The 23,143-nt window shown below is 34.9% G+C and overlaps 1 non-coding gene across 1 annotated transcript; it reads right to left on the reverse strand.

The window, feature by feature from the left end:
• Nucleotides 1–3,385: 3,385 nt before the first annotated feature.
• LOC149221597 (U6 spliceosomal RNA) lies at nucleotides 3,386–3,490 on the reverse strand. Its single transcript, XR_016249813.1, has one exon. It is a non-coding gene; the product is annotated as a U6 spliceosomal RNA (small nuclear RNA).
• Between the last annotated feature and the right edge of the window lie 19,653 nt (nucleotides 3,491–23,143).

Here is a 23,143-nt window from a genome sequence, read left to right on the forward strand (position 1 = left end):
ATTTTTAACCTTGGTTTAGCTGCAGTTTCTTGGTACAGCAGGAAATAGAGGTCAGTTGCACTTAGCTCAGTAGAGGCTTAATACATGGCTGCAATCCAGGAAACATGTGAGGCCATTTAGATGTGGAAAATTCTAGCTGGGTTGTTTGATCAGAGGATGGATCCAACTATGATCTATTGCGATAATCAGAGTTGTATCAAACTCTCTGAGAATCCAGTATTTCATGATAGGTCCAAGAACACTGATATCTGTTACCGTCATCTTCGAGACTGTGTGGTGAAGAGGATCATGTTGTTGTAGTATGTTTCGACTGAGGAGCAGGATGCAGACATTTTGACTAAGGCATTGTCAAAATGCAAATTTGAGTTCCATAGAGACAGGATCGAGGTGACAGATAATCCCTTTCTTGTTAAGATGGAGCGTTGAAAATAGCAACAAGAAATGCTAAAAATAGAAATGCTAAAAATAGCATTGCTATAGATAGCATTTCGAGATACATTCCAATTTTAATTAGTCCCTAAATTAAAATTGAGAATTAAAATTCGAATTTGATCTCAGCAGCTGTTTGTAAAATAGTTAATTAATTCATCTTGAGTTAATTAGTTGGAGAAAATCAAACATGAAGTCTATGTGAAGACATGCAACAGTTATCCCTTTGATTGGGGAAGTTATCCCTTAATTAAGGAGATAACGATGAGTTGTATTTGAGTTATAATTAGTTAGCTTATTTAACTGAGTTAAGCCCAGTTAAATTAGTTCCAAACAGTTGGAGGAACTAATTGTGAGTTCAGTCAGTTAATGCACGCATGCATGCAACTAGTGTTCTCCAGATAATTGAATATTCTCACATAAATAACTCATGCTTGTCAGTTCAGACAAAGACCCAGTTGAGATTAAAGACAGGGACATTGTACTATCAGTTGGAGGAATTTTCCTATAAAGGAAACTCATCCATGCAGAAGGAATTATCTCCTTCAGGATTGCGCAGTTATTTCAGAGGTCAATGTTTTGTGTGAGGTGAGAATGACACAGGTTGCAGCTGGAGGACCCATGAGCAATTGCGCAAGGAAATAGGAGGCTTGGAGGACTGAAGGAAGGCATACGTGTTGTCTATTCTATCTATGAGCAGTAGTGAGGGATTGTACTGAGAGCTAGATAGCTTGTGAGCTAAAGCTTTGTGTAATCCTGAGATATTTCCACTTGTATGATAATACAGATAGTGGGGATTTTAGCTAAGGCTTTCCCCAGAGTATTCTTCTGTGTTCATGTGTGATTGATTTCTTCTTCATCTGTTATATGTGTTCTATTTGGTCTTGCTCAAAATCAATTAAGCTTCCGCAAGTTTGTTTGTAGAAGTAGATCAAGTATTTTTCTTTAGTTACATTGCATTATCAGGTGATCTACAGTTGGAATTTCTACAATATTCTCTTCCCAAATTTTCTGGTTAATGCAATATAGATAGTTGGGGTTTTGAGCAGTTTCCTTCCCCAGAAAAATATTGTGTTATGTGAAATTGAAACTCTTCCTTTTTCTGCTTCATGTTTTCATCGATCAATTTTTGTGTCCACTGATGAGTAGAGTAGATTCATGTCTTTTGTTTTAGCATATTACATAAGCTGTTTGAATCTACAGTGAAAATTTATAGAAGATGCCATAAAAGTTTAGATGATTTCTTCATCTTATGATGGCAATCAAATAGGTAGTCTCAAGTTTTGGTTTTCATATAGTGAAGTCCTGAAGTAAATACTTTGAATTTTAATAGAATTTTATTTTCCCTTTAACATGTTCTTTCATGTTGATATTATCTGAAAGATGGGTCTTGTCATCAATTAATATTATCCCATATAAACTGGTTCATGGAAAACTCTACTACTCAATAGCACATTTGATGATGCAACACAGTAAGTGGGCTTGTAGTCAAGATCATTATAACCTGACCTAAGGCCCATCTAACCTGAGTAAGCTTGACCTCCATACCTCTGAACCATATAAAATTATAGGTGTCAAATTGGAGTCCATAAGGTCCAATTTGGATGAGATGCCTTGAAAATGGTGTTGGAAACATTTGTTTTTTTATAAGAGAAAGGCACCCATATGCCTTATTCACTCAAGGTTGGAGATCCTCCCTCAAACCAAACTTAAAACCTAAAAATTGAGCCCCCAAATATGTGTATGTGCTGGTAATATCAACCTCCACCCCTCTAAAGTAAGAATGGAAACTAGATCTAGAAATGGTTTATTGCAAACTATGTATGGATGATGAACTAGGGGATCATCCTCTTGCATTTGATGATGCAACACAGTAAGTGAGCTTGTACTCTTAGTAATAAGTATAATTTTGAATTTTGGATCATTTAATCATCTACGAGAATTAACATAGATAGGGTTTTCCTTCTAAAATGTCATTTATGTGTCTCATTCTCTTTTTCTTGCAAGATGCATTATGAACTTATTTATAAAAAAAATTGTGTACATACACTATCAAAATTAAACTCATGATTGAGTCAACAAAAAATTGTTTTCATTTATAACAAAGAGGCTCGTGGCCTAATGGTTGCATGCTCATAGATTGGAGGTTCGATTCTTGGCAGCCACGTTTGGCATTAATTGTCTTGTATATAATAATTTTTGCCACGTTTAAGAAGTAACCTCATAGTCAATGGTTAGAACTCAAGAGGAATAGACTCAAAAATAGAGATTAGAACTAATTCTCATGAGCTTCAAAGTGAGACCAGGCGGTGGTCTACTCCCAAGACTCCCTGGGACAATAGAATTTGTTAGATTTGCGATACTAAGAGGGTAGATGATTAAAAACACTTTCTTTTAGACAATCCAACTCTTACTCACATCCGCTCTCATTTCCCTAACATTTGTCACACTTCCAATCTTCTTGACTTGTTAAGTGAGCCCAAGTATAGTGATCTTTTGGTGTGCTTATTTCCCTTCTTTTTTAATATAGAAATAAGATTCTAGAGAATTACAACTAGATTCTTCTTCTTAAAATCCAGTAAACCACATTGGTCTTAGTGGACGTTAATAATTATCATCTTCATTAAAATTATTATTTTTCACATCACAAACATTTTATTTTTATTTTTATATTCAAATATTTTAAAGATTATTATAATTTTATTGTTAAATAATATTATTTATCAATATAAAATTAGAAAGAACCCCAAAATTTATTTATTATTAAGTAGCATTACCTATTAACACATATTAATAGTAATAATAATTAACGTCAACTAAAACTTAATAAATTGAATCTAAAAGAAAATATTATTTTTTTAATAATAAAATTATATATAAGTTAATTTCATGACGTGCCATTCTTTTTAATATTTAAGTGAAAAACATTATAATTTAATAATAAAATTATATTTTTACAAATTTAGCAATTTAATTTTGTGTGTATCATCGTTAGATAAAAGTCATGCTAATCTTCCCTGTATGGTTCTAATTTTATGAAATATCAATTAGGAAACATAAAATTAATAATAAAATTATATTTACAAGTTTGCGATATATATTGTAATTCACTTTTTGTTCAGCCTATATCCGTCCAGCCAGAGTGAGTAAGGTGGGCTGCATATTCATATACATATAAGAATAGACATCGGAGAATAATTGACCGATAAGAAAACAGGGTATTCAACTGAAATTGAAATATATAGTTATTGAAATTGCAAACAAATATCTATACAAAATTAGTTTAGAAGCTTCAGAACTTGAATCTTGTTTGAAACTTCTTTTATTCTGTGTAGAATTTTCAATGGGTTCAAACCGTTCCATGTTTACAGATGTTACCTCTTTAGAACTCTTTCAGATTCTCCCTCTCCGTGGACTGAGGAAATATCCCCGGTATCAAATTCTGCAACATGCATTCTTTAATGAGATATGAGCTATATAGTTATTGAAATTACAAAAAGATATGTGTTATGCATGCTCACTGGTTCAAATTGATAACTACTCTATAACCATAGAAGGAAATATATCGAGAAACCTGGTTTCTTCTCTTAAGATTTTTCTAGTTTGATGGAGGACGGTGCGCTTGACTCCACCTCTGTACTTATTCAAGAACATTTCCCATTTTTGCATGGAGTGTTGCTCCGTTCTGCGTTGCAGTTATAAAACAAGCTGCTCTGTTTTGCGTTTTTCACCCTGAAACTCAAGTTCTGATGCCTGTATTCACATAAATCAACAACCCACAAACTAGCCTGATTGACATAAATCAGCACCACACGAACTGTTGACACATACTCTTACAAATTCTGGACAAGCTTCCTGCAAACTCTGGGCAAGCTCTTTCGTTCAGAGATGCAGTCACCTGCCTATTTCAAAGCTTCCTTCCTGATGGATTTTAACATAATATCTCACTAAAATGAGCATCAAAACGTGCTACGGAACTGCATTTTGCTCTAACTTCAATGAATTCAACAGAAAAATGGCTTGTATGGGTCAAAATTTCAACAAGCAACTACATTCTGGGATAATGCAGAGACAATCAATCAAACATTACCTGCTCCATGTGACCATACACCACATGACTTCCCTTCGCAGACAGCGAGGTGAGAGGACCCGCAGAGGCATGCCAGAGCTCAGAGCATATAGGCACTGCCATTTCTCCTTTGCCACTATTCTCTGCTGCAAGAGGCTTGAATCCATCACCACCTTCCAGATCAATAATCTCCATGAACCAGCGTAATTTCACCCTGAGCAAGCCCACTAGCTTGAATCTAGCAAGCCCACTAGCTAAGAATATCACAAAATTACTATATTGAAAGCAATACTAGCATGTTCTTGAATATATGTAGATAAAAAAGTCTGACACTTAACGTAAATAAACATGGGATATCACAGAAGAGAGGATTGAGGATGGAAGATAACTAAAGATCACAGTTTGTGCATTTATAGCTGGATATTTCCTGACTTATGCGGTGATAGCTGCCAGCAAGCCTGGAAATCGGGAGGATAAGCAATGAGGAAACATGATGCTCATTCTGGGTTGGCTAATCACTTCAGACCTAATCTCAAGAAGGGTGCCTTCACTGCTGAGGAACAGCAGATCATCATTGAACTTGTAATAAGTCAATTGACTTCATTGGACCCCACCAGGGATCAAAATTGAACACGTCAGAGTTCTTCAAAGTGTCTCTGGCACGTTAGAGAAATAGGGAGAAATTTTTACTAGTAAAAAAAAAAAAAAAAATTGATTTTTGTCATTTAAAAAAAAATTGGAATAATATCTTAAATTTTTTTAGGAAGTGCTGACAAATTGTCAATTTTTTATTTAAATTTCATTTTTTATGAAATTAGAATTTTAGGAATGTTGAATTTGTAAATTTCTTTTCAAAAACAACAGTGTCATTTTGAGTTGTTTTTTCTAGTTGTGCATATGGTGCAAGTTCTTATTAATTATTATGTCACAATTACCTTTTGATCCCATTACATTTGGCAGTTTCTGAGTTACTTCCATTTCAAAAACAACAATTTCTTTTTGAGTTGTTTTTTCTAATTGTGCATATGATGGAAGTTCTTATTAATTATTATGTCACAATTACCCTTTGATACCATTACATTTGGTAGTTTCAATTGAGAGCGACTAGATGTCAATATGGGCCATGTATTAGGTTTGTAATTTCACTGGGTTGTGCCTCAATGCTTCCCAAAGCAACGTTTGACGACGATTTAAGTTGGAGAGGAGCATAGATTCATCATTCAACAAACGCCTGTCAAGCAAGGTTTAAGCACGATTTATGCTTGGAGAGGAGCACATTCAACAGACTTCCTAACATACTGGATTTGATTTGTTTGCGGATTCCCAATTCCTGGTATGTTTTCATATTAAAAAAAGAGATACCAAAAATATATACACCTTTGTACACTCTTTTGTTGAATCCTAAACCTGTTTCGAATTTTACTGAATTTATTCATTCATGCAATAAACTTAAATTTGATTGAGCTACTTGTATATTGGCTTGAACGTTCTGGTCACAAAAATTTCCTACAAAATTAATCCTTATCTTAACTGGAGCAGGAATATAGGTTTCCTGTTTATCCATTAATGGTAAATGCATCCGATATATTAGTTGTGGCTCATATACCTGCCTTATACACAACATCCATGGGGTTGTTGTTCTACCATTGTCCTATGAAAAAATAAAAAATAAAAATTGAAAATAATTCACTGTTGTCAATTGAATTGCTCTTTTTTTATGCTTTTCATTATAGAAGTGCGACATGAATATATACCCTTCTAAATTTCAAATTTGATCACTGAACCCGGCAAGGGCTAACCAGCCATATATTGAGTCTTAAATGCTGGGCCAGCTATGTATGTGGTGCAGGTCAGGGATAGCATACATAACCATGGATTCAGATCTCCGGCGGCCAGCATGTGTTTCCGGTGGAGTATGCGGGACCACGCAATGACAGTACGTCTAATTTATTATCGCAGATTCCCATTTATCTTCTCACATGGGAAAGCCATTTGAATTTGAAATTTGATTTCCCGCTTTGTTTTCAAATTTCTTGTTTCGCCTTGTTATCGGATGACATTCTCTCTTTCATCCACAGAGTTTCAAGTTTGCGTTGGTGTTGGCCTGTGTCTGCAACGTCATCATAGGGCCTTTCACAGCTTTGTGGCCAAATTTTTGGATTTATTGCAGCGAGTTCATATCGTTATGGCAGAGTGCAGGCTTCACATTTGTAACCCACAGGTCTGCTTTGGAAGCTACAGGGTGATAGCTGGATCGATCTTTGCTATTTTGGAGAGCGGAATGGAGCAGAGGTAGACGAAATTACAGTAACTTTGTTAGAAAACAAACCAGCATCATCCTGACCAGAAAAGGAATGCAGTCGGTCTTGCTGAAACCAGTCAACATTTAAATCCGGCAAATGGTGGACGCACAGGCATGCTGTGCACAAGACGAAGAAGTAACCTGACAGAGATCAAACCGTCAGTAGGGATGGATGCATTCAGGTTCTATAATCCCCGATGGCAGACTCCGTGGAGACCTGGGCTTAAATCCCAGCAGCCATGCCAACGCGATCGAAGAGCTCTTGCTGTGGCCGTGGTAATGGGGCCTCGGATGACTTGCACATCGTCGTCTTTCTTTTTGTCATCGCTGGATAATAACAGATCAACACTGTATTGCACAAGTTCCATTCCCAAGCCATCCAAAACGCTTCTTTTGATGCACCGGGAATATGTCTCCGAGGAAAGAGAATAAATCTCGTCGGGCTTTCGCTATCGATGAAGTCATATGCCAACTTTACCTTCGGAAACGAAATTTCTTTGAGGAATTTCCAACAGAATTTCTGGAGTAGATATAGAAGCCATCGGGAAGAAAATATTAAGAGCCGATTTCCTATTCTTGGTGGTGTTTTCTAAAATTACAACAAGACTTCTGAGGAATTTCCACCCGGATTTCTGGAAGAAATATAGAAACCATTCCTTAGAAAATATTGTTGTCTAAAATTACACTGTAGTTTTGCTTCCAAAGACGAAACAGAGACAACATGCCAAACCCGACAGTAATTGCATGCATAAAAACCATCTGCTCACGTTTTAAGTTGAACAACCCCCGGATACAAGGAACCCGTGGAACCTTGTAGCATCATTACTTCCAATATTGAGTGAGTTTGAGTGGTCTTTTGAATCAAAATGCAGTGGTAATATTTCTGGTCTTTGAACTCTATTGAAAGGGTTGAATGTATATTAATTGGTTTTTGAACTCTATTGAGATGGTTGAAGGTATATTAATTAATATGGATGGCTAAGATTAGAAATGAATATATATTAATTGTATATTTATTTATCCTAAAAACGATTAAATTCATGAAGTACAAACCATCTTCTATAGGACAAAATTTGTTTGAAAAAAGTTTCACCTTTTTTGATTTGATTATTTAAAGTTAAGATTGATCTAACATGGTTCCAAATGCTAGGTAATCATTATGTATATGTATTTGTTTGATACTAACTTGACCCTTTGAAATTTACATTATTCTGAATCTAAATAATAATAAATAAAAAATGCTTACTAATGCTTACTAATGAATTTGGTGAACATGATTAATGTCAATCTAATATTAATCTATGTTATTAAGTTTTTGGAATAGTGGTATAATTTGTACATGATAAAACTTATGTTTATCTATATGTCTTAAAAATATTTTTTTTAGGAATTACATAAGAAATTAGTTGAATATGCATGAAGTAACAATGTTGAATGGAAAAATTTACATATGTCAATTTCTATTTTATAAACTTGTGTTGATTTAGAAATGATGAGAAATGTACATTGAAATCAATGTATATGTTTTTTTATATTTTTAGATGTGTTTATTTAGGAATAATGAAAATGTATATTGAAATGTTTTAAATTATTTGATCATATCTCCCCCTCTTTCTCATTAATGGATGTTTTCTTTTTCAAATAATAAAGTCATGTTATTTTAAATTGACAGTTAACATTACACTGATAGAGTAATACATCATAATCTCAAGCATACCTTAATTACAAAAGCTCCTAAAGAATAAATTACACTTTTATTATTGCTGGTTGTCCCAAATGTTTATTGTAGTGTAGAGAGAGCTCTTAATAAAAAAAATCATAACAAATGTGATGAAATGTTGAATCAAAGAACATGTAGTTCCACACAACAACAATACAATGTTAACCAAAATATCCAATCAGAAAAGGATGCCACACATCCTCCACAAAATGGGAGGAGGAATCCCTCTTACATGACATTTTGATTCTTTGATCTTTCCCCTCTACTTTGATAACTAGGCATATAAATATTTAGAGGAATAACTTTTGAATGCTTAACTCTAAAAAAGAAAACCTACAAAAATTGAATGACAAAATGATCCATTAATGGACATAAAATACCCCTTCAAATATGAGAGGACATGTTTTAATTCAAGGAATACATCCCAACTAACTTAATCACTCGCAACCTAGGAAAAAAATAATTCCCCAAAATTGGAATGGATTGGATGAGATTTGACTTAATGACATCTAAATATCAATCTTATGGAAAAAAAGTTGATGACAACACCTGATGAAGAAAGTGTAACTAGGTTCAGTCTTCATAAATGTAATTTTGATCTTTGTACTTGTAAAAGAAAAGAAATATTATTTTTGTAAATTGTAAAAATGAGTTTCTTTCTCATTGCATAGGTCTAGCACGTGTTGAAGTGCTATAGAAGAGTCAAAGAGTCAAATAAAATATTGAAGAACCCTTCTTGGGCATATATCAAATGTATATAAGTCAACCTAGTGTCCAGATGAGCCCTCTAAAGACAAGCACAATCCTCTTGAAGAAGTCGGCCAACAAAATGATGTAAAAGCTAGTCACGTCGGCTCACGAAAGGAGACACAACATGTTCACTGTCATAGTGCAAGGCCTTAACTAATAGCTCCATTTCTCCACGAGATCATGAGCTACAACGCTGGTGAGACCAATGATTATAGACACCTTCATCATTGTCTCTCAAGGTACATACCCACCCGGGCGTTCATTGAGTATGACCTTTTAGGGATTTTCTTATTTTGGGTTCCCAACCCTAAAATAATATCAGTCCTCTTGCCTACTCTTATCTTCGATTCCCTACACATCCTTAAAGAGCATCAGATGCTAGATGATTACCCAATCATCCATTCTTTCTTCCTAAGTGAAGACAAGAATGTTTTTCCTATCTCTCCCTCTCAATTAGGGAGGATACATTCACCATGTGTATACATTTATCTTCATGGCCTTCACTAAGACTTACTATTGTTAGTCCTGGACTAGTGCATGACACATGAAATAGAAAAACATAATTGTCTCTCCTTTTTAACCAAGGGTGACTGAATCCAATCTCCCTCTTTATCAGGGACCTGTCAAAGTTCCCTCTTAACAAGGGAATCTCCTTTTTCATCAAAAACTTCTTCTTCATGGGTCCATCAGTTTCTCGATCAAATCCTTTCCTTGATGTCATGAATTTCAGTTGAGATTCATCCTTGTAGGGCATCAATCACCGATTACTTTCCTTCTTAGTTTGTCATGTCATTCCTTTCCTCATGGAAAGTGGCCTTCTTGATACATATTTGGAACCTTCGTCATATGGCTACTTCTTCCTCATCATGTTTCTTTTAGGAATTTCCATCCACCACATGAATGCTAGTTGTACTTGTACTTACAATTCTTGTTCTAGTAGCCTTGCATAAACTCATCTAGATATTACCCAAGAAATCAAAACATAACATTAAATCAAATCATACCTTTCGAGACGGCTCTTCATCATGACATCTTCTTGTAGGTATCAACATCATACATTCTAACACATCTCCCATAGATATCCATTGTCAAGGGTCTCCATTTTCAGACTTCCATCAGAGTTTTCATATCTTTCTAGGAGATTTCCTAGTCAATTATTGGTCTTTTGTATGTTGATTTCCTTCACCATGGTTGCATATTTCATGATATCTTCCTTCCTCACACATTCCATCCCCAGGATATTTCAATTAGAGTTTCTTAATTGTAGTCAACCACTTCATACTTCATATGAGGACATATTATGTTAATTTCATCTAGTGTGACTTATGTCTTTCTGCATCCTTTCAGAGGAGGAGATTCTTTTTCCTTAATCACACTACTCAAGATAGAAGTAATGTTCCATGTTACATGCAACCATACAACATGACATTACAATATTAAATACAAACATAAATACCTCATTTTACCTTTAAGTCATCTAGGCTTCTTCCAATAGCTTCCTTGATTGAAAAGATCTTCAATCCTTGATCTACTTCACCATACCATAATCCCTTGAATTCCATAAGTTGGAGTTCCTAATGAAACACTTTCTTCCACTCTAGATTAGTGAACCCTATGATGAGGATTCCATCAGAGAATATTGAGGATCTTTCATCTCCCCTTCTTGCAGATGTCTTCCCTTTTTGACTTGATGTATGATGAGCCTTGTCCTGGATGACTTCTTCCTTTCCTGCAATATCCAATGAGGTTCCCAAGAGATATATCCTTCATGTATAATTGCCATGATTTCTTCCTTCATGATTCCCATGTTGATGTTCCTAGTTATTGTTTCTAATGTTTCCATGATGCCATGATGCACCTAATTATCATGGTAATATGTATAACAAGAGCTTACGTTAGGACCCTTTTATGAGGGATACCATTTGAATCGTAGTAGAGATCTGTTACCACCTCTTTCTTGGGACCTTTTCTTTAACTTCCTCCATCTTTTTGGTGATATGAGCTTTCTTTTCATAACCTTCCCATAGCATTGAATCTTAGCTATACATTTGTTTAAGGATCAAACTTCCATTTCCTTTCTTGCTTATCAGATAGAATAATGATGATTATCTTCTTATCATCTCTCCTATACCTTCTTTCTTTCTTTGATACCTTCAATCAGGTCTAAGTGATATGACCTTCTTCATTGAATTTCAGAGAGTATATCTTCTATCGTTTCATATATCTCTTTTATGTCTCCTTTCTTGCTACATAGGGATGAGAGGACCTTAAGAGTTCCCTCCCATGAATTCAAAGGAGACCTTGATATGTTCACTGACTTCTCTTTTGTATGAGGATTATGACAATCACAATCCTCCTTATTCCATGCAAGGACCTTTGATGACCCATCCAACCTATAGATCACCTTGGCATTATGAAGGCATTTTACCAAATTGATTAATGAAAATACTTACTTGACATGTGAAGATAAAATATTCACCTTGATCATGTTGAGGATGCACTGATTCTTCCTCCAGGTGATCTTCGAGTTGATGTGATTTTATTGTATATCATTGTGTTCTTGTTGTGATACTCCTTTCTGGTGTAGAATCCTAAATATTTTGACTTGTAGATCCTTTCTTGAGTTGATTAGCATCAACAACTGAAATCCCTTTTTCAAATATCTCCTTTGAGACCTTCTAGCACTGCCCAGCACCAATTACCTAAAATGCTCCAGACGATAAGTTGTTGAGATCACAGTGATATGAAAGAGATTGTAATAACACTGAATTTGTGTCTAGCAATTAAACTATGAGAGGTACTACATTTTCTTCTTTTGAATATGATCCAAGTTCTAAATGCTTCATATTTTTGACTGAGATTACTTGATCCTGGCACTGAAATTATCCTGAATTGTCTTGTTGTTGCAGACTATTGTTTGTAGACTGATCCTTCAATCTTGACAAAGCCATTCAACTTGCTTTGATTCCCTTCTTGAAGTTGATCCTTGAATGTCTCTTTTTTCTACCCTTCCTTTGACGTCCACACCTTAGCTTTGATACCATGTTGAAGAATCTAGGGAAATTAGATTATTAAGATTTTTCTTGCCATGATAACTATTTGTGAGGTGTTTTTATATTTCTTATTAGCACAATCTTTAATATTAGAGTGTGTCATCTTTAGTTCATCAAATAACTACAAAAAAAATAGATAAGAACACAAGATGTTGGCTTTCTTCCAGGGTCAACACCTCACTCTTTGAGAGGAAAACCCGCACAAAATTCTTCTTGTATAGATTCCAATTGATGAATACAGGACATGACCCTTGGCCTATTAGTCCACTCCAAGACCAAGACACCAATCCTCTTCTTTGTCACTGCTGAGATCATCATCATCATTGTTGCTTCACTGAGGTGATTATCAATACACCATCACTGAGATATTCATCAAAAGAATGAGATCATTATTGATACACCATAGTTGTATGCTCACTTACACCATTGTTGCACTCTCACTGATATTATCGTCATGTCAACGAGGTCTCTATACTGAGATATGTATGTTTAAACATATGAAAGTTGCACCGAGATCTTGTCTTCATCAAGATTATGTCCGAGACGAAGGTTGCCATTGTGCTGAGATTATGAGTATGTTTGGTATGTCGATATTGTATAAAAATGAGGTCACAATCATGTCGAGACTGTGAATATGTATAGAAAGTAATGCCGAGTGTGTATGATTGAGAGTTACTTGCACCAAGATCTTCATCACTAATTATGCCGACACTGTTTATACCGAGACAGTGATCATGATGACCATCCCAGAAACATAGAACTGCTCTCCTCATCCGATATTATGAACCACTGCATTCATCCGAAAATGTTGTCCCACTATATTTATTCAAGATGTCTGCACCCGTGTACTTGTCCTAGATTTCTGAGCTTCTTGTACCCATACGAAATTACAGAGAGTCTCTGTTTTCCTTTGTTTTCTATGGCGACCCTAGGTGGGTAATTATAGTGGTTTGACCCATATATTAAACCAACATGACAGTGAACATGTTGTGTCTCCTTTCGTGAGCCGACATGACTAGCTTTTACATCATTTTGTTGGCCGACTTCTTCAAGAGGATTGTGCTTGTCTTTAGAGGGCTCATCTGGACACTAGGTTGACTTATATACATTTGATATATGCCCAAGAAGGGTTCTTCAATATTTTATTTGACTCTTTGACTCTTCTATAGCACTTCAACACGTGCTAGACCTATGCAATGAGAAAGAAACTCATTTTTACAATTTACAAAAATAATGTTTCTTTTCTTTTACAAGTACAAAGATCAAAATTACATTTATGAAGACCGAACCTAGTTACACTTTCTTCATCAGGTGTTGTCATCAACTTTTTTTCCATAAGATTGATATTCAGATGTCATTAAGTCAAATCTCATCCAATCCATTCCAATTTTGGGGAATTATTTTTTTCCTAGGTTGCGAGTGATTAAGTTAGTTGGGATGTATTCCTTGAATTAAAACATGTCCTCTCATATTTGAAGGGGTATTTTATGTCCATTAATGGATCATTTTGTCATTCAATTTTTGTAAGTTTTCTTTTTTAGAGTTAAGCATTCAAAAGTTATTCCTCTAAATATTTATATGCCTAGTTATCAAAGTAGAGGGGAAAGATCAAAGAATCAAAATGTCATGTAAGAGGGCTTCCTCCTCCCATTTTGTGGAGGATGTGTGGCATCCTTTTCTGATTGGATATTTTGGTTAACATTGTATTGTTGTTGTGTGGAACTACATGTTCTTTGATTCAACATTTCATCACATTTGTTATGATTTTTTTTTATTAAGAGCTCTCTCTACACTACAATAAACATGTGGGACAACCAGCAATAATAAAAGTGTAATTTATTCTTTAGGAGCTTTTGTAATTAAGGTATGCTTGAGATTATGATGTATTACTCTATCAGTGTAATGTTAACTGTCAATTTAAAATAACATGACTTTATTATTTGAAAAAGAAAACATCCATTAATGAGAAAGAGGGGGAGATATGATCAAATAATTTAAAACATTTCAATATACATTTTCATTATTCCTAAATAAACACATCTAAAAATATAAAAAAACATATACATTGATTTCAATGTACATTTCTCATCATTTCTAAATCAACACAAGTTTATAAAATAGAAATTGACATATGTAAATTTTTCCATTCAACATTGTTACTTTATGCATATTCAACTAATTTCTTATGTAATTCCTAAAAAAAATATTTTTAAGACATATAGATAAACATAAGTTTTATCATGTACAAATTATGCCACTATTCCAAAAACTTAATAACATAGATTAATATTAGATTGACATTAATCATGTTCACCAAATTCATTAGTAAGCATTAGTAAGCATTTTTTATTTATTATTATTTAGATTCAGAATAATGTAAATTTCAAAGGGTCAAGTTAGTATCAAACAAATACATATACATAATGATTACCTAGCATTTGGAACCATGTTAGATCAATCTTAACTTTAAATAATCAAATAAAAAAAGGTGAAACTTTTTTCAAACAAATTTTGCCCTATAGAAAATGGTTTGTACTTCATGAATTTAATCGTTTTTAGGATAAATAAATATACAATTAATATATATTCATTTCTAATCTTAGCCATCCATATTAATTAATATACCTTCAACCATCTCAATAGAGTTCAAAAACCAATTAATATACATTCAACCCTTTCAATAGAGTTCAAAGACCAGAAATATTACCACTGCATTCTGATTCAAAAGACCACTCAAACTCACGCAATATTGGAAGTAATGATGCTACAAGGTTCCACGGGTTCCTTGTATCCGGGGGTTGTTCAACTTAAAACGTGAGCAGATGGTTTTTATGCATGCAATTACTGTCGGGTTTGGCATGTTGTCTCTGTTTCGTCTTTGGAAGCAAAACTACAGTGTAATTTTAGACAACAATATTTTCTAAGGAATGGTTTCTCTATTTCTTCCAGAAATCCGGGTGGAAATTCCTCAGAAGTCTTGTTGTAATTTTAGAAAACACCACCAAGAATAGGAAATCGGCTCTTAATATTTTCTTCCCGATGGCTTCTATATCTACTCCAGAAATTCTGTTGGAAATTCCTCAAAGAAATTTCGTTTCCAAAGGTAAAGTTGGCATATGACTTCATCGATAGCGAAAGCCCGACGAGATTTATTCTCTTTCCTCGGAGACATATTCCCGGTGCATCAAAAGAAGCGTTTTGGATGGCTTGGGAATGGAACTTGTGCAATACAGTGTTGATCTGTTATTATCCAGCGATGACAAAAAGAAAGACGACGATGTGCAAGTCATCCGAGGCCCCATTACCACGGCCACAGCAAGAGCTCTTCGATCGCGTTGGCATGGCTGCTGGGATTTAAGCCCAGGTCTCCACGGAGTCTGCCATCGGGGATTATAGAACCTGAATGCATCCATCCCTACTGACGGTTTGATCTCTGTCAGGTTACTTCTTCGTCTTGTGCACAGCATGCCTGTGCGTCCACCATTTGTCGGATTTAAATGTTGACTGGTTTCAGCAAGACCGACTGCATTCCTTTTCTGGTCAGGATGATGCTGGTTTGTTTTCTAACAAAGTTACTGTAATTTCGTCTACCTCTGCTCCATTCCGCTCTCCAAAATAGCAAAGATCGATCCATCTATCACCCTGTAGCTTCCAAAGCAGACCTGTGGGTTACAAATGTGAAGTCTGCACTCTGCCATAACGATATGAACTAGCTGCAATAAATCCAAAAATTTGGCCACAAAGCTGTGAAAGGCCCTATGATGACGTTGCAGACACAGGCCAACACCAACGCAAACCTGAAACTCTGTGGATGAAAGAGAGAATGTCATCCGATAACAAGGCGAAACAAGAAATTTGAAAACAAAGCGGGAAATCAAATTTCAAATTCAAATGGCTTTCCCATGTGAGAAGATAAATGGGAATCTGCGATAATAAATTAGACGTACTGTCATTGCGTGGTCCCGCATACTCCACCGGAAACACATGCTGGCCGCCGGAGATCTGAATCCATGGTTATGTATGCTATCCCTGACCTGCACCACATACATAGCTGGCCCAGCATTTAAGACTCAATATATGGCTGGTTAGCCCTTGCCACTGAACCCCACATCATCCCAGGAATAATTTAATTTAAACATAGATCTTGAACCCCACATGCAGGAATAATTTAAACATAGATCTTCGATACACAGCGGGACCAAAAAGCAGAAATTTGTGGTCAGGCATTTAATGAGTGTAATATATGACTCGGAAATTGGGTTTCTCTAGAAAAGTTGGCCACCGAACCCGTCTATTGCTTGCCAAACCATTGGCGGTGATATTCTCATGTCACAAGACCTCTTAAACTATAGGGACTCTAAAGATAGTATTATCACTGGCTTAAAAAGTGCATAAGACCTCTTAAGGACTCTAAAGTAAGTATTATCATTGGCTTAAAAAGTGCACTCTGACCATATAACTTTAAATGCAATTTTTTGTGTCTAGGTTTTTTTTAGTTTTATTGATCCATATATACAAAGAATGTGGATTACTTTTTTCTAAGAACAAATCCTCCTCTTTAGTTAGAGGTTTATTAGAAAAATATAGATGTAGATCATACCATGGGCTCGCATGGCTGGCAAAGAAGATTTTTAACATGGTTTTATGCGTGAAAGTGAGTTATTAGTTCTTTTTATGGTACATGCATTTGATCAGTGATCAAATTTGAAGGGCAAGTCTTAATTTCATTTAGAAGGTTTTAATTTTATTTAGAAGGGCACATATTCAGGTCACACTTCTATAATGAAAAGCATAAAAAAAAGAGCAATTCAATTGACAACAGTAAATTATTTTCAAATTTCTTTTTATTTTTTCATAGGACAATGGTAGAACAACAACCTCATGGATGTTGTGTATAAGGCAGGTCTGATATGAGCGGCAACTAATATATCGGATGCATTTACCGTTAATGGATAAATAGGAGACCTACAATGGTAGAACAACAACCCCATGGATGTTGTGTATAAGGCAGGTCTGATATGAGCCGCAACTAATATATCGGATGCATTTACCATTAATGGATAAATAGGAGACCTATATTCCTGCTCCAGTTCAGATAAGGATTAATTTTGTAGGAAACTTTTTTGACCAGAACTTTCAAGCCAATATACAAGTAGCTCAATCAAATTTAAGTTTATTGTATGAATGAAAAAATTCAGTGAAATTCGAAACAGGTTTAGGATTCAACAAAAGAGTGTACAATGGTGTATATGTTTTTGGTATCTCTTTTTTTAATATGAAAACATACCAGGAATTGGGAATCCGCAAACAAATCAAATCCAGTATGTTAGGAAGCCTGTTGAATGTGCTCCTCTCCAAGCATAAATCGTGCTTAAACCTTGCTTGACAGGCGCTTGTTGAATGATGAATCTGTGCTCCTCTCCAGCTTAAATCGTCGTCAAACATTGCTTTGGGCAGCGTTCAGACACAACCCAGTGAAATTACAGACCTAATACATGGTCCATATTGACATCTAGTCGCTCAATATTGAAACTACCAAATGTAATGGTATCAAAGGGTAATTGTGACATAATAATTAATAAGAACTTCCATCATATGCACAATTAGAAAAAACAACTCAAAAAGAAACTGTTGTTTTTGAAATGGGAGCAACTCAGAAGCTGCCAAATGTAATGGTATCAAAAGGTAATTGTGACATAATAATTAATAATAACTTGCACCATATGCACAAATAGAAAAAACAACTCAAAAGGAAACTGTTGTTTTTGAAATGGGAGTTTCTGAAATGGGATTTAAGTTTTAACATGAAAAGAAATTTACAAATTTAACATTCCTAAAATTCTAATTTCATAAAAAATGAAATTTAAATAAAAAGTTGACAATTTGACAGCACTTCTTAAAAAAATTTAAGATATTATTCCATTTTTTTTTAAATGACAAAAATCAATTTTTATATTTTTTTGACTGATAAAATTTTCTCCCTACTTCTCTACGTGCCAGAGACCCTTTGAAGGACTCTGACGTGTTCAATTTTGATCCCTACGTGCCAGAGACCCTTTGAAGAGCTCTGACGTGTTCAATTTTGATCCCTACGTGCCAGAGACCCTTTGAAGAGCTCTGACGTGTTCAATTTTGATCCCTGCATCTGATAGGTAACATCGTTTCTATATTTAAATTTAGCAGAAGAATGATTTGAATTTTTTGTAATTTCTTTTTAAAATTGATAAATACCCGTTGAGATTGTAACATTTCATTTACAATTTGCAGGGCAGGTAGGGAAAGAATTCTCTTGCAACAGACCTCCGAACAATTTCAGAAACCTCAGGTCAGTGCATTGCAACAGACCCATTATTCAAAACGCCCAACTTGGTCTCCTTATCCTTCGAACACGTGAAATGCATGATGCATGCAAACACGTGAAATGCATGCAAGGTTTGGGTGACCAGCTTTTTTCTTTTCCTTTTATTTTTTATTTAATTTAATTTATTATTTATCTTACTTTTCATTAAAAATTATTTTTTTAGGTAAGAAATAAATTAAACCTTAACATTCAATGCATGCAACCATGTCTCTAATGTGCACTACAGGTTGCCATGTGTTTTTAGAGAAAACGGTTTCACTACAGAAACTGCTAAATTCTGCTAAATTCTCTAACTGAGACAAATTTAAAGCAAAAAAGATAGAACTTGACCGGAAAAAACACGTATTCATGTTTGAATGATCCAAATTAAACAGAGTTGAAATTCTGTAAAACAATCCAAATTAGACCGAGAAAACGTGAAATTCTGTAAAACGAATATTTGACATTTATGTCAAATAGATCAAATTTACGCACACAACCCATTAAAATTGGTAATGGACTCAACTTTACTGCAAAATGCTTCATTCTGACCGATAAAAACGAAAAACTATTTCAAAATTATTCCAATTAACATGAGAAATTGCACAGTTGGCAGGGACTAGCTGCTTCCCAGCCATTCTTGTTTTAAAGTGTGAATATTCTATTGATTAAAATTTTACAAATTTTAAAACATTATTTTTATCATATATATATATATATATATATATAATAAATTTATAAATAAAATTTTATATTTTATATTTTTTAAAAATCTAAATATAACATCTAACTAGAATATACAAGGTAATTAACACAAAATATTAATGAAAACCACACTACTTAGAATAATTATCAGAAAGAATAATTACCAGATGTTTTTGAGTCTTGGGTCATTAACCTGTGTATCTAGGTTTTGGGGCGTTAAACTATTTCCTTACATCATATGAAAAAATATTCTTAACCAACCAAAAATTATTTTAAGACATACCCCATACCCAAATAAATAACACAATTATTTAGCTATCATAAACATTAATAAAAATAAAAATAAAATTAAAATTAAATTTTTTTTGTTTAATCGAAAACCCTGCTATTTTAACCATATCACTAAAGAGTTCATTAAAGGGATACATGTATCTAGCTTATGTCAGTTTTCCCGCTCCTAACACCAAAACGCTTGTCATAATTATTTCCCCTTGTAATTCCATAATAATATAGTTCCTTAAGATTCACGTTGGAAGCCTTTATGTGTTGGCACTAAGTTTTTATTTGTATTTCATATTCCTTATCCTGAAGTTTTATGTGCATTATGGTTTACACTTTGAAGATTTATTACAATCACTTCGCGGAACTCTGTAGAGATCGACTGTCACCGATCCTGTCAATCACACAAACTGTGACATTTTCTTTGATCTCAGCCGTCTAAAGCTAGGGTTCCAATTGAACGGTTTAGGATTCACCAGGACAGTTAAGGGTAACCGTTCCTTTCTCTCGATTCTTGGCAACATTGTTGCTCTGTCTTTCGCCGAAATTCACTCTGCAATTTCCGCACCAGGGTTCTATCCAAGGCTATCGTGTTATCCAGGTAAGACAGATTAATGCTGGCCACACTGTTTTCAACCATCTGTTATTGTTCGAGGAACTTATACGAGGGTTCTGTTGTTGGTAGCTACGACGTCCAAATGTTCCAGGGAACTTATCTCTGCTAACGGGAGGTCTGCACGTACCCTCCGTCATAGGTAACTCTTGATTTTCCCCTCTTCTTTATTTCTTTCAACTTGGCACCATGGATTTGCAGAAGCAACACATGCACTTCTTTGTGTTCTTAACAACTTCTCTGGTTTTAGGGTTCCTTTTGCGCTAGGCCACTCCTTCGACATGCTACACAGCTAATAACTCCACACGTTCCTTACTTTTGTTTCTTGGGTTTTCTTTCGATTGGGCGACCATTTTGTTCTTAATTGCTTGCAGGTGAGATAATGGCCTTGGGTTCTTGTTCTTCTTACGAAAGTCCACTCCAGGCTACCTAACAACTAACCCTCAAGTGTTCTGTATTCCAAGTTTTTGGGTTCTTATCTCATTCCCAGAATCTCTCAAGAATTAAGTCTGCAAGGCAGGGTCTCGAACCCATTGTGTTGCTCTTTTGTTTTTCCTTAAATTATAGGCTTAGGTTCTGAATGGTCGTGGATTGTTTACCTTCATGTTCTTTGAAGAATTATATAATACTTTTACAGACCCAACACAATTTGGTTTTTAAGTTCCTGTTCTCCCATAACAGAGTATTTTGAGACTTTAAACATTTCTTCGATTATCTTGTAATTTTTGGAAAATTTCCCCACTGGGTTTCAGTATATAAATTGAAGATTATTGTTAATATTGAACCCTTTGTTAAGAGATTATCTTTCTTCTTTAAATGCTAGTACTCATGCAAGGATAATTTTGTCTAGTCCTTAATCTATTTTTTGTTTAGATAAATGTTCCGTTACCGTGAAGTTTTGTGTAATAGTTGTATAATTTTAATTCTTCTTTTTTATTCGAAGCTGTCATTGTCGATTTGTTTTGCGCACTGCAAACTTATTTATTCTTTCTCTGAATGGTGGGTTGACTCATGTTCGGTGAACTGAAATGACTGAGGGTTTCTTATTTCTTTATTTTTGTTCAGCAATGTTGACCAACGCCCATAGGGAAACAGAATTCAACTCCACGAAATTTGTTCCAACTTCGTAGTACTGTCATTCTCTTTAAAAAAGAGGGACTATTTTCCCACTGAGCCTCTGGCTCACAATGAAATACTAACCCGCTTCATCTTCCTTTTTTTCTTCCTTACAACCGAACAGGTCCTTTGGTTCCTATAAATCATTTTACCCTAACGAATCTAAAGGTACAACCAAGTTATGGTTATTAGGTCTGCTTTCAGAGATTCATTCTTTCATTTTATTAGTGATGTATGAGTTCAATCTTTTGTTATGTTTCTTTCTTTTAATATTCGTTTGTTTCCCTCTTCACTCTTTAAAGAAACATAGGGAGAATTTTCTGAATTTCTTTCTCCATCGTACGAAAGTTTACGTTACTCATAATCTAGATAATATGTATCATGCATGGTCTAGGAGTTATACTAAACCTCATCCTTGACGATAGCCTATCCGGATTGTCACTATTCAATTTATTTTCTAATTTCACTTAGCGAGAATTAAGTAAAAAAAGAAACAAGAAACAAACTTTCTTCATTGTTTTATAGAATAATAAATCTTCTTTCCCAATTATCATAAATACAAAACACTCCAGAACCCTATCAAATTCACTTGTAGTAAACAACGCTTATATGTCTTAGTTAGCCCTGCCAGAGAAATAGGGTAGGACTTCTTTATCCACCCAACTTGTGAGACTGGGAATTACATCCAAGTCCCCTCCTCCTCCCCCTGAACCTCTTCAGTTTTCAGTTTCCAGAGAAGTTTAAGACAATAACCATTCTAGGACCTCAAGACCTCCAGTCCAGTCCAATTTTTTTTAAGGGTTTCCACTAGTTATGACTAGCTCAAGAAGACCCTTCAGTAGTGCAACTACTTTCTTTGACAATGTCCTGTCACAAGCTTTCTTTTCTGTTCCTTTTACTTCCTCACTTTAGCCACTCATGGCCTCTCCCAACTGAGATATTTTATTTTAATATCTCTAGGGAAACCCAATATTTTCTTTTGTGTATTGCATAACACTCTTGAGTAGGAATGCTCAACTCTATTTCCATAGAAATCATTTAGAGACTTTATTTGTTGTATATTATGACTTTTTATCATCTTTATAGTGGAACTCATGAACACCCAAAATTCCATCATCCCAAATTTTTATCCATAAATAATTGGTAGAATATCAATTCCTTTGTCAAGGATACAAGTGCACAAAGGGATCCTTCCAACAAGTCAAAGTCAAACTATCCACAAGTCAATAATGGTCAAATCCCTCCAAAAGTGGTCAAACTTCATATTTCGGCCCCTGCAACAGAATGTTGGCCTCCTGCAACAGACCTTCAATTTTTGGCCCTCTTGCAATCTTACAATTTCACACATGTGGGAGTTTTTAGGACAAATTCCTTCTCCTTTGACCTTGCTTTCTCTCTCCTTGACCTTCAATTTTTGGCCCTCTTGCAATCTTACAATTTCACACATGTGGGAGTTTTTAGGGAAAATTCCTTCTCCTTTGACCTTGCTTTCTCTCTCCTTGACTTAGACTTCTTTTCTTGACTTTTTTTCACTTATTTTCCTCCTCCTTTATCAAGATATCAAACTTTCTTGATGTATATTTCAATTGAGGTTGAGCTGCTCTTATATATACACATCTTAGGAGGTTGAATTACACCAAACGAGGCCGACTTGATGAGGGAGGGCCAACTTGGTCTTGTAGGGACTAAAATTAACATTTTGGCTCAAAACAAAATTTCTTTTCCACTTTCTTATCAAAGAACCAAATGGAACTTGACTTCTAAACT

This window comes from Pinus tabuliformis, chromosome Q (assembly GCF_031772625.1).
Source record: "Pinus tabuliformis cultivar Carrire ecotype Pingquan chromosome Q, CPIR1, whole genome shotgun sequence".
In the NCBI taxonomy this organism is placed as follows: domain Eukaryota; kingdom Viridiplantae; phylum Streptophyta; class Pinopsida; order Pinales; family Pinaceae; genus Pinus; species Pinus tabuliformis.